At 35.9% G+C, this 22,801-nt stretch overlaps 1 long non-coding RNA gene across 1 annotated transcript; it reads right to left on the bottom strand.

Annotated features, from left to right (window-relative positions):
* Positions 1-789: 789 nt before the first annotated feature.
* Positions 790-22,443, bottom strand: LOC150008676 (uncharacterized). Its single transcript, XR_016511130.1, has 3 exons — positions 22,357-22,443; positions 21,908-21,969; positions 790-812 (listed from the first exon to the last, which is right to left on the bottom strand). It is a non-coding gene; the product is annotated as an uncharacterized LOC150008676 (long non-coding RNA).
* Positions 22,444-22,801: the final 358 nt, after the last annotated feature.

Raw genomic sequence — 22,801 nt, 5'->3', positions numbered from 1 at the left:
TTTCCTCATCTCATCAACATTTTAACAAAATGGCTTTGAACAAAATGAAGTTATTCTTTGGGGACTAGCTATAGAACAATATAACAATATACTACAATAAATATTATGTAAATTTGGCCTCCCAAAATATCTTATTATACTGTACTCACCCTTCTGACAATGATGTGAGCTGATACAATGCCTATGTGATGAGATGCAGTGAGGTGAACGATGTAGCCATTGTGACATAACATTAGCCAACTGTATGGGTTACTTGAACACAAGCACTGTGATAATTGGACAATCTGATAATCAAGATGGCCACTAAGTGACTAACGGGTGGTGAACATATACAGTGTGGAGATGCTAGACAAAGTGATGATTCATAGGTAAGCAAGAAATTTTATCACACTATTCAGAATGGTGAGCAATTCATAACTTATGAGTTGTTTGTTTCTGGAATTTTCCATGTAATACTCATAATTTCAGACCATAGTTGAGTATGGGTAACTAAAACCACAGAAAGTGAAATGGCAGATAAGGGGGATTAAGAACTTATTATAGGAAAATGACATTTCTTCATATAAAGGAAAGTACAGTCATCTACGATGATACTCGATTATAAAGTAAAAATGAAGTGATAGCTCTGGCCAGGTGGCTAAGCTGGTTTGAACATTGCCCTGTGCAATAAAAGGTTGCAGGTCTGATTCCCACTCAGGGCACATACCTGGATTGTGGGTTTGATCCCTGGTCAGGGCACATACAGGAGGCAACCAGTCGATGTTTCTCTCTCACATCGATGTTTTTCTTTCTCTCTCTCTCTTCCTCTCTCTCTAAAATCAATAAACAGATCCTTGGGTGAGGATTAAAAAAATAAAGTGATAGTATTTTTGCAGTTCTTATTATTACTCTAATGTCTACATTGTCCCATAATTTCTTCCAAGAAGAAGATCTCTTAAGGTATATTTGTGTGATGCTCCATGAACTGTTCAAAAACATCTTTTAATTAGAATTGTCCTAAATATATTATAGGTAGGGTAAAAAAATGGTGCAAAAATTATTGATAGTTAATGAAACCATTGTTTCCATTTTTTAAATAGTTTTTATAACTTGGAGAAATCTCAATAAAATTAAACTTAATAAAACCATTCTGTCTGAATGACATCATAAAGAATACATTAAGAGATTTCAAACGTGTAAGGGTAAAAATATTTTAAGTGTTTACAAACACTACATAAAACAGTTATGACATACTCTGGGAAAACATCTAATTTGACTTAAAGATATTTACAGGCCCATTAGAAAACCGTGTACCTCACAAACGGTCCTTAATGTCACAAATAGAATTTTAGACTAATTTCACCATGAGACATCATTGTATTTTCTTCCATTCTTATATTCTTTTTCTCAAGTTAAGCATTTCATACTTTCAATATTTTATATGTTTTGTATTTGTAAATTATAATGCTGATGATAATTAACAGCAGGCACTACATACAACTCTATCCAAAATCAGCTTTTCATTATTCATTTCAATATAGAAAGCTAAAAACTTTAAATCAAAGTGCATTGTAATGGAATCTAGCAAAATGTTTTCGCAACTCATTGCCCATACCAGAGAAAACAGAAGGGTAACTTCTGATTAATGTTAATAGAGTAATGTATTAATTATTTAATTAGAAATTTCAAAAATCATAAAACTAGTAAAAACAGCAGAAAGCCCCCTAAGCTGGAGCTTTCTACATAAGCAGCTAATCTTTTGAAGATGTGGTGAGCAAAGACTCGGTCTTCCAATACAAAAAAAAGACTCATTTATCCAACAAGTAAGAGTCTTGATGACTTTTAAAGTCTCTTTCTGCTTTGAGATTATAGAATATATAAAAACACATAACTATGCTCAAGAAAATTCTATTCAAAATAGCCATATGAAAGTCAAAAAAACTCCTCAGAATCCTCAAGACTTCGTTTTACTGCCCACATTTTATGACTATTTATAAAAACTCTAATCAGGGCCGTGAAAATTACCAATGTAGAAATGAACAGGTCCAAATGCTGTCACGTAACAAAATAAAAAGAAATCATTCATTTAGTCATACACTTAATGAATACTTACTAACTGTGTTTCATGTGCCAGGCACCACGGTAGGCACCAGGAACAGCGAGAACATTCGACGCGGACTCTGCTGTCACAGAGTTTAGTGGAGGAGAGTAGGCAGTTCAATGAATAACAAACAAATTTGGTGAGTGTTAAGATGGGATAAGTACAGAAAACTATGAAACCACATATTACTCTGTTAAATTTGCTAAGGAAAATGAGGTGAAGCTGAGACCTGAAGTATGAGTGAGGATAGCTGCTCTGGTGCAATGGACCTGCTCACCTCTGTGTCTGTGCACCCACCTTCCTCCTTCCCTTCATCCTTCTCACCTCCTCTTTCCTTCTCATCCTCTAGGATTTAGTTTGGGCAGCATCACTTCGATGTAGCCTTCTCTGAATGTCCCATCTCCATTGATCTAGAGTGGATGCCACCCCAGTCATCTCACTGAACCCAGACGCATCTGCAACCACCGTTCCTGTAAATGCCTGCAGAATCTTGGTCTCTGAGACTAATGAAATCAAAGGAGAGGTTTCTTTGATGCTTCTGGGAAAGCTTTTCTAACTCTCCTATAGAATCTGTGGAATAGCTCCTGTCACTTGATAGTCATCTTGCTACTAGCCACTGGTGAAATTTATCCAGAAGTGAAAAAAAAAAGGAAGGAAAACCAAGATAAGACTAGTGGGTTAAAATGTCCCTGAATCCTACCCAACCTCTGGACTTTCAATTGTATGAACCAAGAAATGTATTTATCACTAAAGCCATTTAGGTTTTATGTTAGCAATAGCCAAAAGCATGATGACTGTAAAACATCATGGGTGGGAATTATGGGGTTTTTTTCCTTAGCATCTAACACACTATTTAGCCCATGGTAGTCATTCAATAAATGCTTCTGGAATAAACTGGGTTATTCAAAGAAAATATCTCATAACAATAAAATTTTAAAGGTTATACCTAAATAAAATTGAAAACAAATTCAGTTTTCAACAAGAATTTTTAAAAGGTGTTTTAAAACAACATTTAGAAGCCTACCATTTTTAAAGGTTTCCTTATATTGTAAAGAGAGTAAATCTTGTCCTCTGCTCACTCAGTGCCTTTCATCTCACTCTGACTCTCCCCTCATACCCACAAGACAGTTCTTTTATTCCCTAGTTACCCAGTGTCCTCATATTTTTCTAACCACCTCACCTTCAAAACCTGTTCTCCAGAAAGAGCTAATAAACTCACTCACAATGAATTCTATGGACCTGATTTAAACAAAATGCTCTTACTTCTAGAGATATTTACAAAACACCAAGATTTTCATTTCTAATTTCATCTCTAACTTCAGGTATCAGGAAGCAGGTAAAGGAGGCCTTTGTGGAGACTGATAGCCAACTCTGTGGCCATGAAACAGCAGGCAGGGATGCCTCATTTCCTTGAACATAAGGGCAACTCCAGACATTGTCACCAATGGCCAGCCTTACAGCTTGACAGAAACCCACTCCTGTTCCATTTTCTTAAGAGCAAATAAATCCAGTAACCAGTGAACCATGTCCACCAAGTGATATTCATGCCTCCAAGAAGTTCTGGCCATAAACTTTATCTCTGGGATGGAATTTAACACCATCCGGTCTGTATCCTGTTTGGAACTGAATAACTTCACAATTATAAGAAGCCTCTACATTAGAAATTCCCCTACCCCCAAATCCTATCAGCTAATTATAAACAATGATTGATTTATTCCAACGATGAGTGACCTCAGGATTCTTGGTAATAGACCCCAAACTCAGATGAAAACAAAAACCTTAAGTAAAACAAGTAGATGTTCCTGCACAAATGTTTCAATCTAGAGCAATTACCAACTGTTGGCTACCTTTAATTTTTCAAATCAGATATTCCAGAGCCACCTTAATCGCCAAAAACAAAAACATCCTACTGCACCCCTCAACACAATTGCCTGTATATCCTTAATGTCTTTCCAAGCAATTTCATGCAGTCAGCACCCTATACATTAAGGAAAGAATGGATGTGTGCTCTATGTGTTTCTTATAACAGCAATGAACCTTCATAATCAGACCAATTCCTTAATTTTACTTACTTTTTTATGTAGCTGCATTAATACCACATTGTCAGACAAAGACAAGAATGAACACATGACTTAAGTTTAATAACAACGACAACAACAATACAGCCATCAAAGGAACAAGTGCTGAGCATATAAAAAAAGAAAAAGAAAACCCACCTCCCATTTTATTAAATAATAGTGTTCATGCAGGGATGTCTGAAGTACTCTGCAAGGCTAATTAGGACAGATCAATGTACATTTACCTCTCCAGAAGGCTGAAAGGTGTGTAGTGACTATGTGCCATTAAAAATTTACTTGACCATGGGCATCAGACGTCCATGAAAGTATGACCCTGGTGAGCACTCTAAGTTTCCATTTCACTCCTGTCATCCTCAGTGGATCAAAAATGCCTTAGGCCCCATTACTATCACCAAGCCTCAGAGCAGCTGGTGTGCTATATATGTTTGAGAGGGGAGTATCGATGAACTATATTTCCTGTAAAGCCATACCTGTAATTACTACCATTTTACAATTTATCACTTAACACGTTAAGCAGATTTTTCCCAAAGTAACATTTATTTAAAGGTCAATCAAAATTCTTAGAACAGTATCCATTATAATGTGATTTTTGATAACTGGCTGAACCAGTGGCTCTTAAGAAAATATCAGTATCTCAATCCTGCTCAGTATACACCACAGTGCCACTTGGGGAAAAGAAATACACATTAGAACTGTTCATTTCAGACCTTGTCATGGAAGATCATATATTAATGTAATCAGGTGCTACATTTACATGTTCATTAGTAATCCATTATTAGTCCAAATGCTCACTGTTAGGAATAAATGTACGTGTTATTCAGAAAACCCAGAAATAGTATTTCTTATTTAAAAATGCAGAATAAGCTGACTGAAATAAGTGCACACCTTGAATTTGAACTTTCAAGGCATATTACTAAAGTCAATCAGTTATGTCAGGATACTCTTCTATAATAATCTCAATTATAAAATTCCTGCCCCTCCCTAACAAGGGGGAAGTGGTGGGAGGAGTTCCAATATCTGAATCCTTCTAATTCACTGTGACTGCAAAAATTCCTGATGAAGTGTGTGTTTAAATTTTATGCTTTAATACGTATCGTGCCACTAGAGCCATATTAGCTATGCTTTATGCTGTTTAATCATATGTCAAAATCTCTAAAATCTGTTCTAGCATGCAAAGGTAATTTAACTGCAATTAATCAATCAAGGAAATAAATAAAATGTAATAAATGCCAAATATGGTAACTTCTTTAAAAACAAACCACTCTCTACACATTTAGCCTAAAAATACTTACTAGCCAATACCATTGATGGAAAAGCAGAGTGAAAATTAGACTTATTGAATATTTTAGCCAGCTTATAGCTCTAAGCTTACCAACGTTTTAAAGAGACTTGAGGCACCATCTGACTTTCCAAATGAAACATGAGCCACTTAAGTGTCAAAATTATACCTCTTTATCCCCTGTGCCCCGCACGTCTTAATCATAATAGGTGTTCAGTAGATGTTTACTGAATGAAAGAATGAATGATTCAAATATCCACAAACTAGATTATTTCATTACAATGTTTAGGACCTACAACAATAGTCATATATTTACTTCTGACCAAAAAAAAAAAAAAAAAAAAAAGCATTAATTATACATTATTGGTGTTTAACTAAAAGTAGTAACACTCTAATAATTCTCTCCCTTTTTCATCAAATCAGTTAGAAACCAGCAAGGAAGGCTGGTGAATGTGTGTGTGTGTGTATTTCAAGGATGTAATTTAACAATTTGATGGATATAGTTTTGGACCAAGACTAGGAAGGTCAATTATAAGTCTTGTGTCCGAGTCAGCCAGAATTCAGTAAGCACCAACTGCATACCCTGTGCTATGCTAGTAAATACAAATATACCAATAATCTTAAGGCTGTACTTGTTTAACACAAGTTAGGTTAAAAATTTTAATACTATTAAATAGGATTACAAAATACTTTGGGGAGAGCCATAGGGATTAAAAAGAAGCAGTGGCTTTTTCATAAATTTGGGAAGCTCCTGGAGGGTTCTTTTTTCTAGGTGGCCAAAAAACCCTTGAAACATTAATTTTGGAATAAGAGTTAGACAGATCCCAGTATAATCCCCCCAGTTTGTAGACAGGTATGGCCGCCATCTCCTTTCTTTTCCCTCCATCTGTTGGAGCAAAGTTGAGAGGAATGTACTGATTCCCTCAGCTGCAGTCAGGCCCACCAACCTCTGGACAAGCTCAACAATAATAGGAAGCATATATAAAGCCTTTCTCTTCCTCACTGTGTACATCTGGTGGCCCAGCTACCACTGCAGAGTTTCCAGTTACTGCTCATTCTCAACTCACATTTGTGTAGTCCACTAGACCTAGGAGGCCATGACTGTGGGCCTCGTCCCAGGGACCTATGTAGCTCCATCATTAAGAAATTACCCTCATTTTGCTCTTTATAGGGCTAGACTTTTGTGAGGTCTCCTTGGATCTTTGTGGTGTGTCAAGATATGATCAAATATGACAATAACCATTGGATTTTTAGGTATTCGAGGTCATTCTTTTCACTGCCTGATTTGGTACCATTTTACCTATTGCTGCTTGCAAGGCTTCAACACTCTCTGTGCCCTTTGAATCTTGTTCCTACCTGTCTCCTTGACCCTTGGGTATAGCTATGGCCAGGGTCAGGTCTGTATATATGATCCCAAATGTGAGTCCTGGCCTGGAACTGTTACATGTGTCAAGCCTCACATGTGTAACAGAGAGAAGAGCCACAGACGCGAGGCTGCCCACATTCTAGAGATGATGTCTCACTGATTACACCATAATAAGAGACTCACTCACTCTTCTCCTTGTTATTTAGTTTTCCTTAGTTCCAAAGCTTTTTTTTTTTTGTAACTTACAATGAAATTATTAAAATAAGGGGCAACACCAAGGCAAGTAATAAAGAGGTGGCCAGTGGGGGAGGCCAAAACTCTACCAGAAAACCTGCACTTGAGTAGTGTGAATTTTAGGCTCAATTGTTCCATCAGTCAGAAGAAAGGGGAGGCATCAGTACTGATCCCACTTACTATCAGATCCAAGTGGGGAAACAAATTCAGTTCATCAGGACAGATGCTCCTGCTTTCCTAGCTGTGCATTATTGAGAGAACTGTATTGAATGGCTTCTTATATAAAGCTTTTTATACCAGACAATCATAGTAAAATATCAGTGTATGTTGCTGAGTGTTGCCCTCTCCTTCCTTCTACCATGAAATACTTCAAAAAGCACTCTTCCTCAGAAGGCCTTTGGACTAGTACTGTCCAATAATTTTCTAGTATCCACAGTACAAAATAAAAAGACACATGTGAAAATAATTTAATAATAAGTGTTATATAACTTAAACAGTCTTTATATTTGAATTTTAAAGACATACATAAGAATATAAGTAATAATTTTCTCAGCTGTACAGAAGATAGGGGGATACAGAAAAGATTGTAGCTGTACAAAACTCAGGACCACACCATCACCACAAATTACTGGAAAATGAGAAAGAAATGTAAGTCAGCTATTCTATCGATATCCTAGTATGTCTTCTTACAATGGTTTTAAATGATTTAGCACAAAAATAGTGTTTTTATTTCAGAAAATCAAAATTAATGCAATGTTAAACATGAAAAGTATACAATTGGCCACAAGAAAAGAAGTTAAGAAAAGTCTTAAGATCTGATCAATAATAAATGACCTATTAAATCTAAAATACATTATTTCTATCTTAGCAAAATTTGAAAAAAAAATGGTTCAAGACTCCACAATTTCATCACTTTTTTTGTTTAATGAGCGCAAATGATAAAATTAAGTGTGAATTTTACCAAGTTGATTTAGGCCATTTCAAATTGGCTACTATGGTGACAAAGGTAAATGACACAAACCTAAGCTGCCTATACACACACCTTGAGATTCTATTTCAGGGAGACTCAGATCAGATTAAAAACTTTAAGAATGTTTTCTGCCCAGTGAATATCCCAGTACCACACATAGGTACAGACTCAGACATCCTTCTTACTTCGGTGACAATTCCTACAAGGTTTTCCTGACACTGAGAGGAGGGGTACATTTCTGCCAAAACAAGACAAAATATCTAAATATTTTCAGCTTATATGTTATAAGCCAACCTATTCATGGGTTTTTGAAATTTAGACACAGTCTAATAAAAATTCTAAGATAATTGAGTTGTCACAATGTGACAAGATCATAAATTTATATTGAATGGCTTTCCTAGTGCTTCCTATTACATACCAACAAAACCAAATATGTCCCCCAACATATCAGAAATAATACATTTTCTACTTATTACTCAGAGGAAAAAGACTTTTATAACTTACAAAACTCAAAATATGTGACAATCTGTCACTGAATTAAAATAAGTTACAGTAACAAGTGACACTGTATGTACAAAACCCATTGCAGCTATGTGCTTGTCTTCACATACAAAGGCTACTTCTAAACAGATCAGAGGAAAAAGCCTTGGCTGACAGGTACTGAATGCAGAATAGGGTCTGAGAAGAGCGAAAGCTGTGTGTAACCCAAAAGTCATTGATTTTTAAATTTGGAATGGATCTCTGAACTTACATTCAAACATGCAGTAAGAACATGAGTTTCCTGTTATTTTATATGTGCTCATTCTTATAAGAGTTTGCCTTGTATGGTTAAGGTATTTTGCTGAGGCTTTATTGCATAGAGCACATCACTATGTGTGGTGGAAGTGGGTGAGGGTCAATCACTAGCATCCCGTAAGTTCTTTACTATGACTACATGCCCCTCAACCAGAGCGGGACCTGACTGGGAAGTTTTAGGAGACAAGGGAGTAGTAGGAACTTGGGAATGAGGATGAGGTATTCCTCCACACACATACTCTCCATCGCTCCCCCTTAACTGAGTATTAGTACAGTGTATTGTAACTGGCTATTTAGTTCTTTGTATTCACCATGAAATTGGAAGATTTTAAGAAGAAACACTTTATTTTGAAATAATTAGAAGTTCGCAAGAAGATACAAAGAAATGTACTATACTGTGTACCCTTTCCCCAGCGTTAACATGTTGCATAACCACAATATCAAAACCAGGTAACTGACAGCAGTATAACCCATAGAGCTTATTCATATCTCCTCAGTTATACATGTACTTATTCATGTTTGTGTGTGTGTGACTGTCTGCAACTTCACCACATGGGTAGTTTTCAGAAAACACTACCACAAGCAAGACACTTAACTGTCCCATCATCACAAGACTTCTATCCCCTCCCCTCCTTTCCCCTCTCACCCAGGCAGCCACTAACCTGTCACCCATCTCTGTAATTATGTTATTTCATGAATGTTGTATAAATAGACATGAGCAATAAAGTATCCTGTTATGACAAACTTTTTTCACTCAGCATAATTTCCTTGAGGTTTATCCAAGTTGTTCATTACTCTTTATTGCTGAGTAGCATTCCATACTATGGATATATCACAGTCTGTTTAATGATTCAGCCATTGACAGACATTTTGGGTATTTCCAGTTTGGGGTTATTACAAACAAAACAGTTATGTACATTCATGTACAAGCTTCGGCATGAAGATAAATTGTAAAAATTTTAAACGAATAATAGTGCTTTATTCACCACCCTACCTCTAACACTTTATACAGCACACAGTAGGTACTCAGAAATATTTGTTGAAGGAAAGAATGAATGGAGCATGAAATTGCCTCTAAATGGCAAAAAATAAAGTAGAGGAAAAATGTCAGTAAAGAGGTCCTGAAAGTGCACTGGCGGTTTTAAGACTACAGCAGTGTTCCACAGGGACAGACACAGACACACACATGCACACCTCAATCAGCACACTTTTCCAGTTTGTTTCAAATATTGAGATCCATGTTAAGATGTTCTTTAGATTAATAAGCTATGACTCAACTATATTTTTAGAAAAAATTGGGGAGACTCCCTATTCTAACCAAGATAGACTAAAAGGGGTTGGATAGACCCTCATTCCTAAAACAACAATAATAACAACAACAAAACTCTGACAAAATACATGAAGCAATAATTTTTAAGACATGGGCAACGAAGAACAGTAGTCCCAGAGAGATTAAAAGCTAAGGAGTGAATCTTGTGATTCCCTTGCTTGCTGTTTTGAAGCCGTTTTGTCAGTAGCACAGGTAGGGTAACTCAAGAGGCAGGAGGAAACAGAACTGAAAGTGTGGGAGAATTAAGATGGCTAGTTTCCTGGAGAGAGCGCCTGGCAGAGAGGTGCTGCACAGAGACAGATCTGAGATTGGCAGAGAATCCGATTCCGGAATTTAGCAGAGTACTGATCTGAGCAAATGTGTGAAGAAACTATGCGATAATGGGTATTCCTTAACCCTAGGAAAACCTGGATGTGTTGATCAATACCTGCTAACATCACAAAAGGTGAGAGGCCCACTAGTCCTCCCCAGCCTCCTCCAATAAATTTGGTTAAATTCCTAGTGCTAATTACCAATTAATAGGAAAGACATGGGACAAAGGAACTTATTAAACAACCCCACAGTAAAGCATCAGCAAATATAAACCATGGGAAGCTGGAAAAGCACAAACAATCTAGTTTCCTCAACAAATAAAAATAAACAGGGCGAAACCTAAAGATTGAAGGAGAAGAGAAATATCAACCAATTGCAATGCATGGATCTTGTCTGTATTCTATTTCAGACACTAAAAAGTAATTTAAAATTCATGTGACAATTGGGATAATCTGAATACTGATTTTACATATTTGATAACAATAAGGAAATATTCATTTTTTAGATACGATTCATGTGGTTCTTATTTTCAGTTAGAAAGCAACTCCTAATCTTTTAAAGAGATCTGTGAAATGTAAATAATGAAATGACGTCCGGTCTGGGACTGGCTTCAAAATAATATGGAGTGAAGGCCATAGTGGAAATGATGAAACAAAATTGTCCATGAGATGATAGTTATTGAAGGTGGTTGTAGTTGTATGGAAATTCATTATATTATTTTATTTTAATATGTTTGAATTCACATAATAAAATTTTAGATAAACTTTAAAATAAATAAATAAATACCTAATAAATTGAGGCAGTGGTTAAGGACTTAGAGGTCACAGTACATGTTTCTGAATGAAAACAATTTCTCAGGCAGAGAGATATCAGAGGTGATATTTTAGAAGAAGACTGAAGACTGTGATTTGTAGGATTCCCTTCTTGGGGGCCATGTTTTTCACACACAAGTCACTGGCTTTTCAGGATAGGCATTCTTTTCTGAAAATAGATCTGGCATTAGGCAAGTTGCTGACTACCTAATTGAAGACACCAAAAGACATCAAAGAAGACAAAAGAACTGGGTCTGTAAGGGTGGTTGTCATTTCCTCCTGTTGTTTAAATAAGGTTGGTTTATGAAAAGTCTAACAGAGAATGTGGCTGCTGCCCTGCCAACAGCAGCCTCGCAATACAACTCATCCAAATCAATTTTGCCATTCCTGCATTTCCTGTTGGCTTATTGCTCTCAACTCCACTTACCACTCACATTTTGGTATTTTAGTTTTGAGCCGAGGGAAAGGAATTTTTTGAGATGTCCAGAATTTTTTTCAAGTCAAATAATTCATTAGAGAGTATGTTTTATCTAGGATCTGATTCTTTTGCAATAATAGGGACACTCTGAATAGCTTGTCCAAGGTTCTGCCAAAAGAAGAACTCTCCTTTCTCTTCTTACCATATGAATCCTACCCATCCAAAAGGATATGCCCAAATTCAATAAATGGAGTCCCTATGAAGATGAATGTCGTATCTTCTATTTTTAAAAAGTTCCCTCATTGTCTCTAGTTCAGTATCCTACAAATAACCAGTAAACTACAAAGTAAATTTTAAATTCTCACTATATTTTTAGGTAATTATTATGCCTATAATATTAATGTACTAATAACATTATTAAAATAATCACCATGCATCCTAATGTTCATTTTCACTAAATGCCTGAAAAGGTCATGAGAGCAGACTTAAAACCAGATGTGTATTTTGAAAGCAGAATTAGCTTTGGGGAATCAAGGAGAGTGAGTATTTTTGTAGGCTTGCTACATTTTGGGAATTATTTGCAAGGATGTATTGCAGAGTTACAAATGAACTTTTCAAAATATTTATCACCATAGTTAGAACTTTCTTTAGAGTGTTTTCTTTCTACACACAGTCTTGTTTATAATGGTCATTTGCTACCCCAGGCTTATAAAGCAATGTTATAATGTATTCCCATCAACAGTATTAAAAACACTCATTTCTGCGAAAAAGTTATAAAGAAATTTCAGTGCAATGGTAGCTCAAATATTAAAGTAAATATAAAATATGATAATGTATGATAGAATACCAACAAATTAGAAATACTTTGCAAGAGGACATTTTGAATTCTGATAAAAACAGAATATTAGTACAGTTGACACAAGTTACATGTGGCCTATGTAAATTTAATTAAATTTAAATAGAATTCAAAATATTGTTTCTTCATTGCACTACCACATTTCAAGTGTGCTATAATCACATGTGGCTAATGGTTACCACACTGGACAGTGAGCATATAGAATGTGTCCATCACTATAGAAAATTCTATTGAATAATAATGGTCTGATAAAAGAGTCCACTACTGATGAATGGATGTGCATATATTAATTTATTTCTATCAAGTCATTTTTTCTTTGATATAGGAGGTTGAATCAATCAAATCAAAGTTAAATAATTTTTCTTGAAAAAAAATCTATATTTTAATGTAAATAGATATAATTGTGCCACAGTCATTGCAGTGTAGATATATTTTTCTCTCCCTCTAAGGACAATGGAATTGCAAAAGATTCGATTTCCTCAAGATAGAAAATTATAACATTAGTCAGTCCTCCTCTTCCATTTGCATTTTTTTTATTGTCGTTCTATTACCGTTGTCCCAATTTTCTCCACTTGCTCTCTCCTGTCCTGTCCTCCCAAACACAGTCAATCCCCACCCTGTTCTCCATGTCCATGGGTTATTTATACCTGTTCCTTAACTAAACCCTTCCCCTACTTTCCCTCATTATTCCCTTTCTTTCTCCCGTCTGATCTCTGACAGTCTGTTCCTTGTTTTCATGCCTCTGGTTGCATTTTGTGTGTGTGTTTTGTTCATTAGGTTCCTCTTACAGGTGAGATCATATGGTATTTGTCTGTCGCTAACTGGCTTATTTCATTTAACATAATATTCTTCAGTTCCATCCATGCTGTCACTAAGGGTAAGAGTTTCTTCTTTCTGTTGCATAGTATTCCATTGTGTAAATGTACCAGGTTTTTTATCCAATCATTTACTGATGGGCACTTAGGCTGTTTCCAGCACTTGGCTATTGTAAATAGTGCTGTTATGAACATTGGGGTGTATAGTTTCTTTTGAATTGGTGTTTCAGGATTCTTTGAGTATAATCTCAGCTGTGGAATCACTAAATCAAAAGGCAGTTCTATTTTTAGATTTTTGAGGACATTCCATACTGTTTTCCACAGTGGCTCTACCGATCTCAATTACCACCAAGAGTGCACTAGGGTTCCCTTTTCTGCACAACTTCCCCAGCACTTATTGTTCTTTGATTTGTTAATGATAGCCATTCTCACCAGTGTGAGGTGATATCTCGTTGTGATTTTAATTTGCATCTCTCTGATGGCTAGTAATGTTGAACAATCCTTTCATATGCCCATGAGCCCTCTGTATGTCCTCCTAGTAAAGTGTCTGTTCAGGTGCTTTGCCCATTTTTTAATTGGATTCTTTGTCTTCCTGGTGCAGAGTTGTATGAGTTCTTTATATATTTTGGATATCAAGCCCTTGTTTGTGATATCATGGGCAAATATTTTTTCCCATACTGTTGTATCCTTTTTCATTTTTTATTTTTTAATTAATTAATTATTTATTTATTTATTTACTTAGAGAGAGGAGAAAGGAGAAAGATAAGGAGAGAAACATCACTGTGTGGTTGCCTCTTGCTCGCGCCCCCAACTGGGGACCTGACGTGCAACCGAGTCATGTGCCCTGACTGGGAATCGAACCAGCGACACTTGGCTCACAGGCCGATGCTCAACCCACTGAGCCACAGCAGCCAGGTCCCTTTTCATTTTGATGATATTTTCTTTAGCCATGCAGAAGCTTTCTAATTTGATGTAGTCTCATTTGTTTTTTTCCATTCTTTATTTCCCTTGCCCTAGAGGATATATCAGTGAAAATATTGCTGTGTGGGATATCTGAAATTTTACTGTCTGTTTTCCTCTAGGACTTTCATGGTGTCATAGCTTATGTTTAAGTCTTTTATCCATTTTTGAGTTTATTCTGGTGTAGGGTGTAAGTTGGTGGTAGAGTTTCATTTTTTGCATGTACTATTCCAGTTCCCCCAACACCATTTGTTAAAGGGGCTATTTTTACTCATTTGTATGCTCCTGCCCACTTTGTCGAATATTAAGTTAACATAGAGACATGGGTTTATTTTGGGGCTCTTTATTCTGTTCCATTGGTCTATGTGTCTGTTCTTATGCCAGTACCAGACTGTCTTCATTGCAGTGACCTTGTAAGATAGTTTGATATCAGGTATTATGATCCTCCTACTTTGTTCTTCTTTCTCAAGATTATTTGTATCTTCCTTAATTTCTTTCTTCAGTCTTCTATAGTTTTGAAAGTGCAGGTCTTTTACCTCCTTTGTTAAGTTTATCCTTACATACTTTATTTTTCTTGTTGCTATAGTAAATGAAATTTTTTCTTTGTTTCTGATATCGTATTGATGGTATACAAAAATGCCTTTGATTTCTGAAAGTTTACTTTGTGTCCCACTATTTTGCCAAATTCACTTATTAGGTTGAGTAGTTTTTTTGGTGGAGCCTATAGGATTTTCTGTGTGCACTATCAAGTCACCTGCTAGTAATATTTTTACTTCTTCCTCTCTATTTTGGATGCCTTTTATTTATTTTTCTTGTCCGATTGCTGTGGCTAGACCTTCCAAGACTATGTTGAATAAAAGTGGTAAAAGCAGACACCCTTGTCTTGTTTATGATCTTAGGAGGAAAGATTTTAGCTTTTGCCTGTTCAGTATGGTGTTGGCTTAGATTTCTTGTATATGGCCTTTATGATGTTGACATATGCTCTCTCTAGTTCCACTTTGCTGAGCATTTTTATCATAAATGGGTGATGTACTTTATCAAATGCTTTTTTAGCATCTATTGATAAGATCATGTGATTTTGTCTTTCATTTTGTTTATGTGGTATATTACGTGTATTAATTTGAGAATATTACACCATCCTTGCATCTCTGGGATGAATCCCACTTGATCATGTTGTATGATCTTTTTAATGTATTGCTGAATCCAGATTGCCAATATTTTGTTGATGGTTTTAGCATCTATGTTCAATAGCAATGTTGGCCTCTAGTTTTCTTTCTTTGTTGTGTCTTTACCTGATTTTGGAGTTAGAATAATACTGGCCTCATAGAAAGGAGTTTGGGAACTTCCCTCTTCTTGTATTTTTTGGAATAGTTTGAGAAAGATAGGTGTTAGCTCTTCCATAAAAGTTTGGTAAAATTTGCTTGCAAACTCATCCAGTCTAAGGCTTTTTGTGTGCCAGCAGCTTTTATTATTAATGCTTCAATTTCACTAGCTGTTATCAGTCTATTCAGTCTTTTTGCTTCTTCTTGAATCAATTTTGGAAGATTATATGTTTCTTGATATTTGTCCATATCATCCAGGTTGTCAAATTTCTTGTCATATAATTGTTTGTAGCAATTTCTTACAACCTTTGTATTTCTGTGGTATCAGTTGCAATTTCTCCTCTTTTATTTCTGACTTTATTTATTTGGGCCCCCTCTCTCTTTTTCTTGATGAATCTAGTTAATTGCTTGTCAATTTTGTTTATCTTTTCAAAGAACCAGATACTGAATTTATTATTGATTCTTTGAATTGCTCTTTTTAGTCTCTATGTCATTTAATTCCACTCTGATCTCATTTTCTTCCTCGTACTCAGTCTGGCTTTGTTTGCTGCTGTTCCTTTAGTTCTTGTAAATGTAGGGTTAGTTGTTTATTAGAAAGTCTTCTATCCCTGTATTGCTATGGACTTTCCTCTCAGGACTGCCTTTGCTGTGTCCCATATGTTTCAGGTTATTGTGTGCTTATTTTAATTTGTTTCTTGATACTACTTGATTTCTTCCTTCTTGTCATTGTTAACCCATTCATTATTTAATAGTATGTTATTCAGTCTCCATGAATTTGAATGTTTGAGTTTTTTCCTTAAGGCTGGTTTCTAGTTTCAAGCCATTGTGATCTGAGAAGATGCTTGATATGATTTCAATTTTCTTAAATTTGTTGAGGCTTGTTTTGTGTCCTACCTTGTGGTCTGTCTTTGAAAATGTTCGATGTGCATTTGAAAAGAATGTATATTTTGCTTCTTTGGGATGAAAGTTTCTGTATATATCCATGAAGTTCATTTGATCTAGAGTGTTGTTCAATGCCACAATATCTTTGTTGATTCTTTGCTTGAAGATCTATCCATTGTTGACAATGGTGTGTTAAAAACCCCTACTATAAGTGTGTTGATGTTGATATCTTTCTTGAAATCCTCCAAGATTCTGCTTATATGTTTGTGTGCCCCTATATCAGGTGCATATATGCTTACAAGGGTTATATCTCCTTTATGGACTGTTTCTTTAAGTTTTATGAAATGTCCTTCTTTCTCTTTTTTTATAGCCTTTGTTTAGAAATCTATGTTGTCTCATATAATTATTTCTACTCCAGCTTTTCATGTCTGCTTGCTTGGAATATTTTTTTCCATCCCTTCACTTTCAGTCTGTGTAGATCTTTTGTTCTGAGGTGCATCTCTTGTGGATAGTATATATTCATATCATTTTTTATCCACTCAACTACCTTATGTTTTTGATTGGAACATTTAATCCATTTACATTTAAGGGTATTAATGATAGGTACTCATTCTCTCTCTCTCTCTCTCTCTCTCTCTCTCTCTCTCTCTCTCTCTCTCTCTCTCTCTCTCTCTCTCTCTCTCTCTCTCTCTCTCTCCATCTTCTTAAAGTAGTCCCCTTAGCATCTCTTGCAATGCTGGTTTGGTGGAGATATATTCTTTTAGCCTTTGCTTACCTGGAAAACTCCTCATTTTGCCTTACATTTTAAATGAGAGCTTTGCTGAGTAGCATAGTCTTGATTACAGGCCTTTGCTTTTCATTACTTGGAATATTTTTTGCCATTCCCTTCTGGCTTATAGTCTTTCTGTTTAGTAATCAGCTGATAGCCCTATCAGAGCTCCCTTGTATATTACTAGCTATTTCTTACATGCTGCCTTTAAGATTCTTTCTTTCTCTTCAAATTTTGCCATTTTAATTATGATGTGTCTTGGTGTGGTCCTCTTTAGGTTCATCTTAATTGGGGCCCCTGTATTTCCTGGACTTGCATAGTTTTTCTCTCATCAACTTAAGGGAGTTTTCTGTCATTTTTTCAAACAAGTTTTCTATTCCTCGCTCCTCTTCTGCTCCTTCTGATATCCCTAGTATATAGATATTATGTTCATGTTGTCCTGCAGCTCCCTTAAAACCTCTTCATTCTTTTTCTTTCTTTTTTTTTTATTTTCCATTCTGTTGCTCTGCCTGGGAATTTTTTTCTAACTTTTCCTCCAGCTCATTGATTCGATCCTCTGCTTCATCTAGTCTGCTTTTAATTCCTTCTACTGCATTCTTCAGTTAAGAAATTGTATTCTTCATTTCTTCCTCACTCGTATTCATAGTTGCTATGTCCTTTTTCATGCTGGTGTAGTTTGCAATAAGTTTTTTGTAGTTTCTTTGGAATTCTCTAGAGTTATCACTGAGCTCATTGAGCATTCTTATAACCATTATTTTGAACTCAGTGTCTTATGGTATGCTTGCCTATATTCATTTAGCACTCTTTCTGGGGATCCCTCCTTTCCTTTTGATTAGGAGTTGTTTCTTTGTCTCCCCATTTTAGGTGACTCTTCTTATTTTGCTCTACTTCTTAGAATGATCTGCTTTGACTCTTTGTCTTCATGTCATGACTTTCCGTGGTAGAAGACCTGTGGGATTCAGTGATGCAGTCTTCTTGATCTCCTGAACTTGAGGCTCTTAGAATGCCCTTTATTCTGTTTATGGGAGATTTCTAGTTGTACTTGGGTTTGGGTTGTTGTTGCATTAGTTTTTTGTGAGTCCTTCCCTCCAGCTGGCCGACTGAGAATCACTCCTCCAACCATATCTTGTATGCTGTTGTACAGGTGCTGCCAAAACAAAACCAAAAAGCCCAGGAAATGAACCCACCCTCACAAAAATATCCTCCACCCACAAACACACTATCAACAGCAAATGAGCCGGTATTAATAAAGGTGTAAAGAGATTAAGACTATTATAATAAAGGAAAAATGAATACAAGATGACTAACTGAAAAAAAAGTGATTTTGAGAGGGTGAGGGAGGAGCAATATAGTAAAATTTACATCATAAATAGAAAAGAAATGGAAGAAGGCAGAACAGAGTAAGATAAGGGAAGTGTATAGTATTAGGTTTAAACAGAAAAATATTTTAAAGATATGGTGAGAGCGAGAAAAAAAGGAACCAAATTGAAGAAAAAGATAGTGACACAGCACTATCAACAACAAATGAGCAAAGATAATATAGGCGGGCTTGGAATAAGAGGGAGAAAAGAAATAAAGAAAAGCTTAAGAGATGTCTAGAGAAAAAAGAAGTGATTTTGAGAAGATAGAGGGAGAAAGAATGCTAAGAGTGAGGAATGAAAACTGGGCTAAGATGGGAAAAATTAAAATTTATAAAAAAAAAAAGGACAGGAGGGAGGCAAAATGAAGTACGAGAAGGGAACAGTAAAATTTGAGATTTGAAATACAAAAATAATGAAGATCTATAAATAAAATTGAAGAAATGCAACAACCCTCGCCATATCCACAACCAATGAGCAAAATTAATAAAGGTGGACAGAGAATAAGGTATTTTAAGAAAGGGGGGGAAATTGTGAGATGACTGATGACAAGAAAAATAGTGTTGAGATGCTGGAGTGGGGAGAGATAGTAAGAGTGCAGAATGGAAACAAGTCACAGCAAGAGAGAAAATAAAATTTAAAATGAAAATAAGACAAGGAAAAAAGAAGGTAAAATGGAGTAAAAGAAAGGAGCCAAATAGGAGACTTGAAATCAATTATAATATAAAAACTAGTGACCTAATAGGCACAAACTTGGAGGATAATCAATGAATGTTAAAAAGCTATGCAGAAGAGAAAATAATACAAATCATGAAGAAGACCATGGTGGAATTCATCTCAGTAGAATCTATGTTTACCACTGTTTCATCTTTTTTGGATCTGCCCCTAGTGATGTCAGATGGTGTCCCAGTCTGGCCCTAGGCAGCCTGTTCAAATCAACCTGTGATCCACAGTCTGTGTCTGTCTCCTTCAGTTGTTAATCTAGTCAATGTGTATTTAGCAGTCAGGCTTAAGCACTACGAGGTGGGAAGAGTAATTCCTGTGGGCAGGGTTATTGCTTCCCCTCAGGCTGATGCCACTTGGAGGGGATTGCTTTGCCTGAGCAATATGACTCCTGCAATATGGGGGATGACTCAGCACTGGGATCCTGGTGGTTATTCCCTCAGTTCTCTCCCCAAAGCCACCATCCCCAGACTCTCCTCAAGCATCTCTAGTTCACTCTGCCCCACCTTTGTTGGAGCCCAGGGTAAGTGGCTGCAAACAAAATTTTGTGTATTGCCCCTTTAAGAGGCTCTCTGTGTCTCCAGCCATCTCTCCCTTGCAGACAGAAATCCCGCTTCTTTTCACAGCTGGATGTTATCTGGGTTCTTTTCTAGCTTTGGTTCTGTAGGCTGGTGAGCCCAGGTTGGGTTTTAGGTCCCACACTTCTCTGTGGGAACCCTCCAGCAACTGAAATTTCCCTCTGCTACTTCAGCTTCTGCCAGTGGGGGCCCAGCCAGTCCTCTTGTGTCTCCACTGAACTCCATGCCAGTCACGTTGCGGTGAAGTTGTTTCTTCTGTCTATCTGTGGTTATAAGGCTTCTCTCTAGCTATTGTTCAGTTGACTGTTCCAGATGATTTCTCTATAATTTAGGTGTAATTCCAGATTGGTCCTGGGAGGAGGTTAGTGTAACTTTCACTTACTCCTCCGCCATCTTGGGTCCTGCATTTTCTTTCTTTATAAAGACCTGTTCTAACTTTGCCCTGCTTCCAATCTTACCCAGAAATGGCTAAACCCTTATTTTGTGGCAAGGAATTCCTATTTTAGAGGAGAGTAGTTCAAGTCTCAAACTACGCACTTGTGAAATTTGTAACTAACGTTAAGAAAATGCACTTCCTAACCAAGTTCCCCTACCAGGTGAGGATGCTCTTACACCTTTCCAAAGCTATAGCAAATTCCTTAGTCTAACACAAGTTCTCATTTCTCAATTCAGAAAGATGAATTTTGTAACATACATTAAAGGACAGAAACAGAAATACATAAATAATGTCATTTGACATCCTTATGTGAGAAAGTGGAATGTTCCTGCAGTTGGAAATTGAATATGAGGGTCTGTCTGATTCAGCAGAGAAACTAGAGTGAGATTCTCTCTGTCACATATGCTTAGTAAGAAACCATGTTGCAGGGGAAAAACAGAAATACAGGAGTAACTAAAGTAAACAAAAATAACATGAAAAACTCCCAGACCACGGGGCTAAACCAGTTGCATTTAAATACAACTCCTGAAAACCTTAATGAAAAGTAAAATGTCTGTGTTTAAAAGACTAGATAAAACATATAGCTGATCCAGATAGTTAACAGAGAGGGAGGGAAAGAGAGAGAGAGAGAGAAATCTATAAATACATGATTATAAAGAGAATTTTAATTATTTTCATGAAAAAAATAAACAATAATGCATAATCATTTAGCACTGAAAGATTTGATTTTGATTTTAAAAGTATATAATGCCACTATAAAAAGTAATAAAGCCTAGGTAAAGAAATACTTAAAGGAATACTTCAAGTATTTTAGAAATAAATCATTTTCTGGGACGACATATTGTTTGGAAACCAAATTTTCACAGCAGATCCCATAGTTCAGAAAATTAATTAGAACTTTGAAATTAGCTATGAAAATGTACATTAGTTTGGGGGCAGACAAAAAAAGAAAAGAATATCCCAAATTTCCCAACCTTTTCTGTAAACAGACTTTTGCATCTTGGAAATTACACTTGTTTTCAAGATTCTTTGCATTGTTTAAATTCATAACCTCATCTCTTTGTTCTCTTGCTAACTTTCCAGGCAATTCCAAAATCCAATAAATTGCTATAAATGTTTACTAATAAACTATTTTCCAAGCAACTTTTTCTTAATTTTTAAAATTTAAAGAGTTTTATTACAATTAGGTAACTACTTACTCCTGGCACAAGGCCTCTGAAACACTCTTTCCCAAACACTAATGGGCCTTGGAAAAGTTTGAAATTCTCAATTCATTAGTACTTTGAGTAGCTGTTTTATATATAAGAATGAGTATTGATGGAGACGTTGGGACCAAACGCATAATTTTATGAAATATGATGAAAACATAAGGGTTTTGTTGTGACGCATGTAGCAATCAAGAACCTGTTTCTTTTTAGCTGGCTCCTAAAAATTACCTCCTGTATAATTATTAAATAAAAACACTCACTTATTCAGTACTCAGCCAGCTTTTAAACTCCGAATAAGAGAAGTACACAGTGAGAGGGGTACTCACATGGTTTCCTTGGATACTGGGTGATGCCATTCAGGTCTATGTTTTTATCTGAAAGTGGTGCCCTGCAGAGAAATGAGGTTTGGTGAGTGGCTGTTTATATATACTAAGGAAATAGGAAGTTTTGTTTATTTTACAAAGCATTTTTTTATTTTGACCCAGATTTTTTCTCATCACACCCAACCCTTGTAAACAGCAATAATATGGTAGAACGGGTACTTTGCATAACTCTTTTTAACACCACTTAAGAAATCGTAATTACTAAAGAGAAGCTCAGAAGTCTTTAGCTAAGCACATTGCTCCTTGGGCTGCTTTAATATCTTGACTACTGTACTTATGTCAGACATATCAGTGAACACTTCTTGCCTACTTTCTTTCCCAAGGAATTGTTCTCAAACTATCAGTAAAGAAATCAATCTTTTAAAAATCACATACATGGCAAATGTCCTCACCTTAATCAAAGACTAAAAGAATTCCAGCCTTAGCCAGCTCCTAAACACTCACGACATTAGCTGCCATTTTAAATGTTGTAGCCAGATTCTAGGTTTCCAATCGTTTAAGTGTTATGAGCATACAATTTTGACATTCAGTCTTACTGAACTACATGCTTTCTAATTTTGGTAGTGTGATTAATCCTCCTATGTGATAAGTTTTAACCTTCTAATATTTCTTTGGATCGAAAAGAACAAATGGCAACTAACTTTAATGCTTAACACAATTTAATAACCTGAAATGAAGGAAGTGTGTGGTTATGTTTCCATTAAAAAGTTTCCAGCCACAATTAATTGAACAAAAACTTGTCTTGTTCCAAGATTATTCTTGGAAATGTAATTTTGAAGTCTGTATGAAATAAGGAAACTTACTTTTTTACCATATGAAAGCAATCTCATTTTTTTA

The sequence above is a fragment of the Furipterus horrens genome, unplaced genomic scaffold, assembly GCF_987537825.1.
Source record: "Furipterus horrens unplaced genomic scaffold, mFurHor1.1.pri manual_scaffold_5, whole genome shotgun sequence".
NCBI classification, from domain to species: domain Eukaryota; kingdom Metazoa; phylum Chordata; class Mammalia; order Chiroptera; family Furipteridae; genus Furipterus; species Furipterus horrens.
The sequence above is the reverse complement of the archived record's forward strand: the minus strand, read 5'-3'. Positions and strand labels throughout refer to the sequence as shown.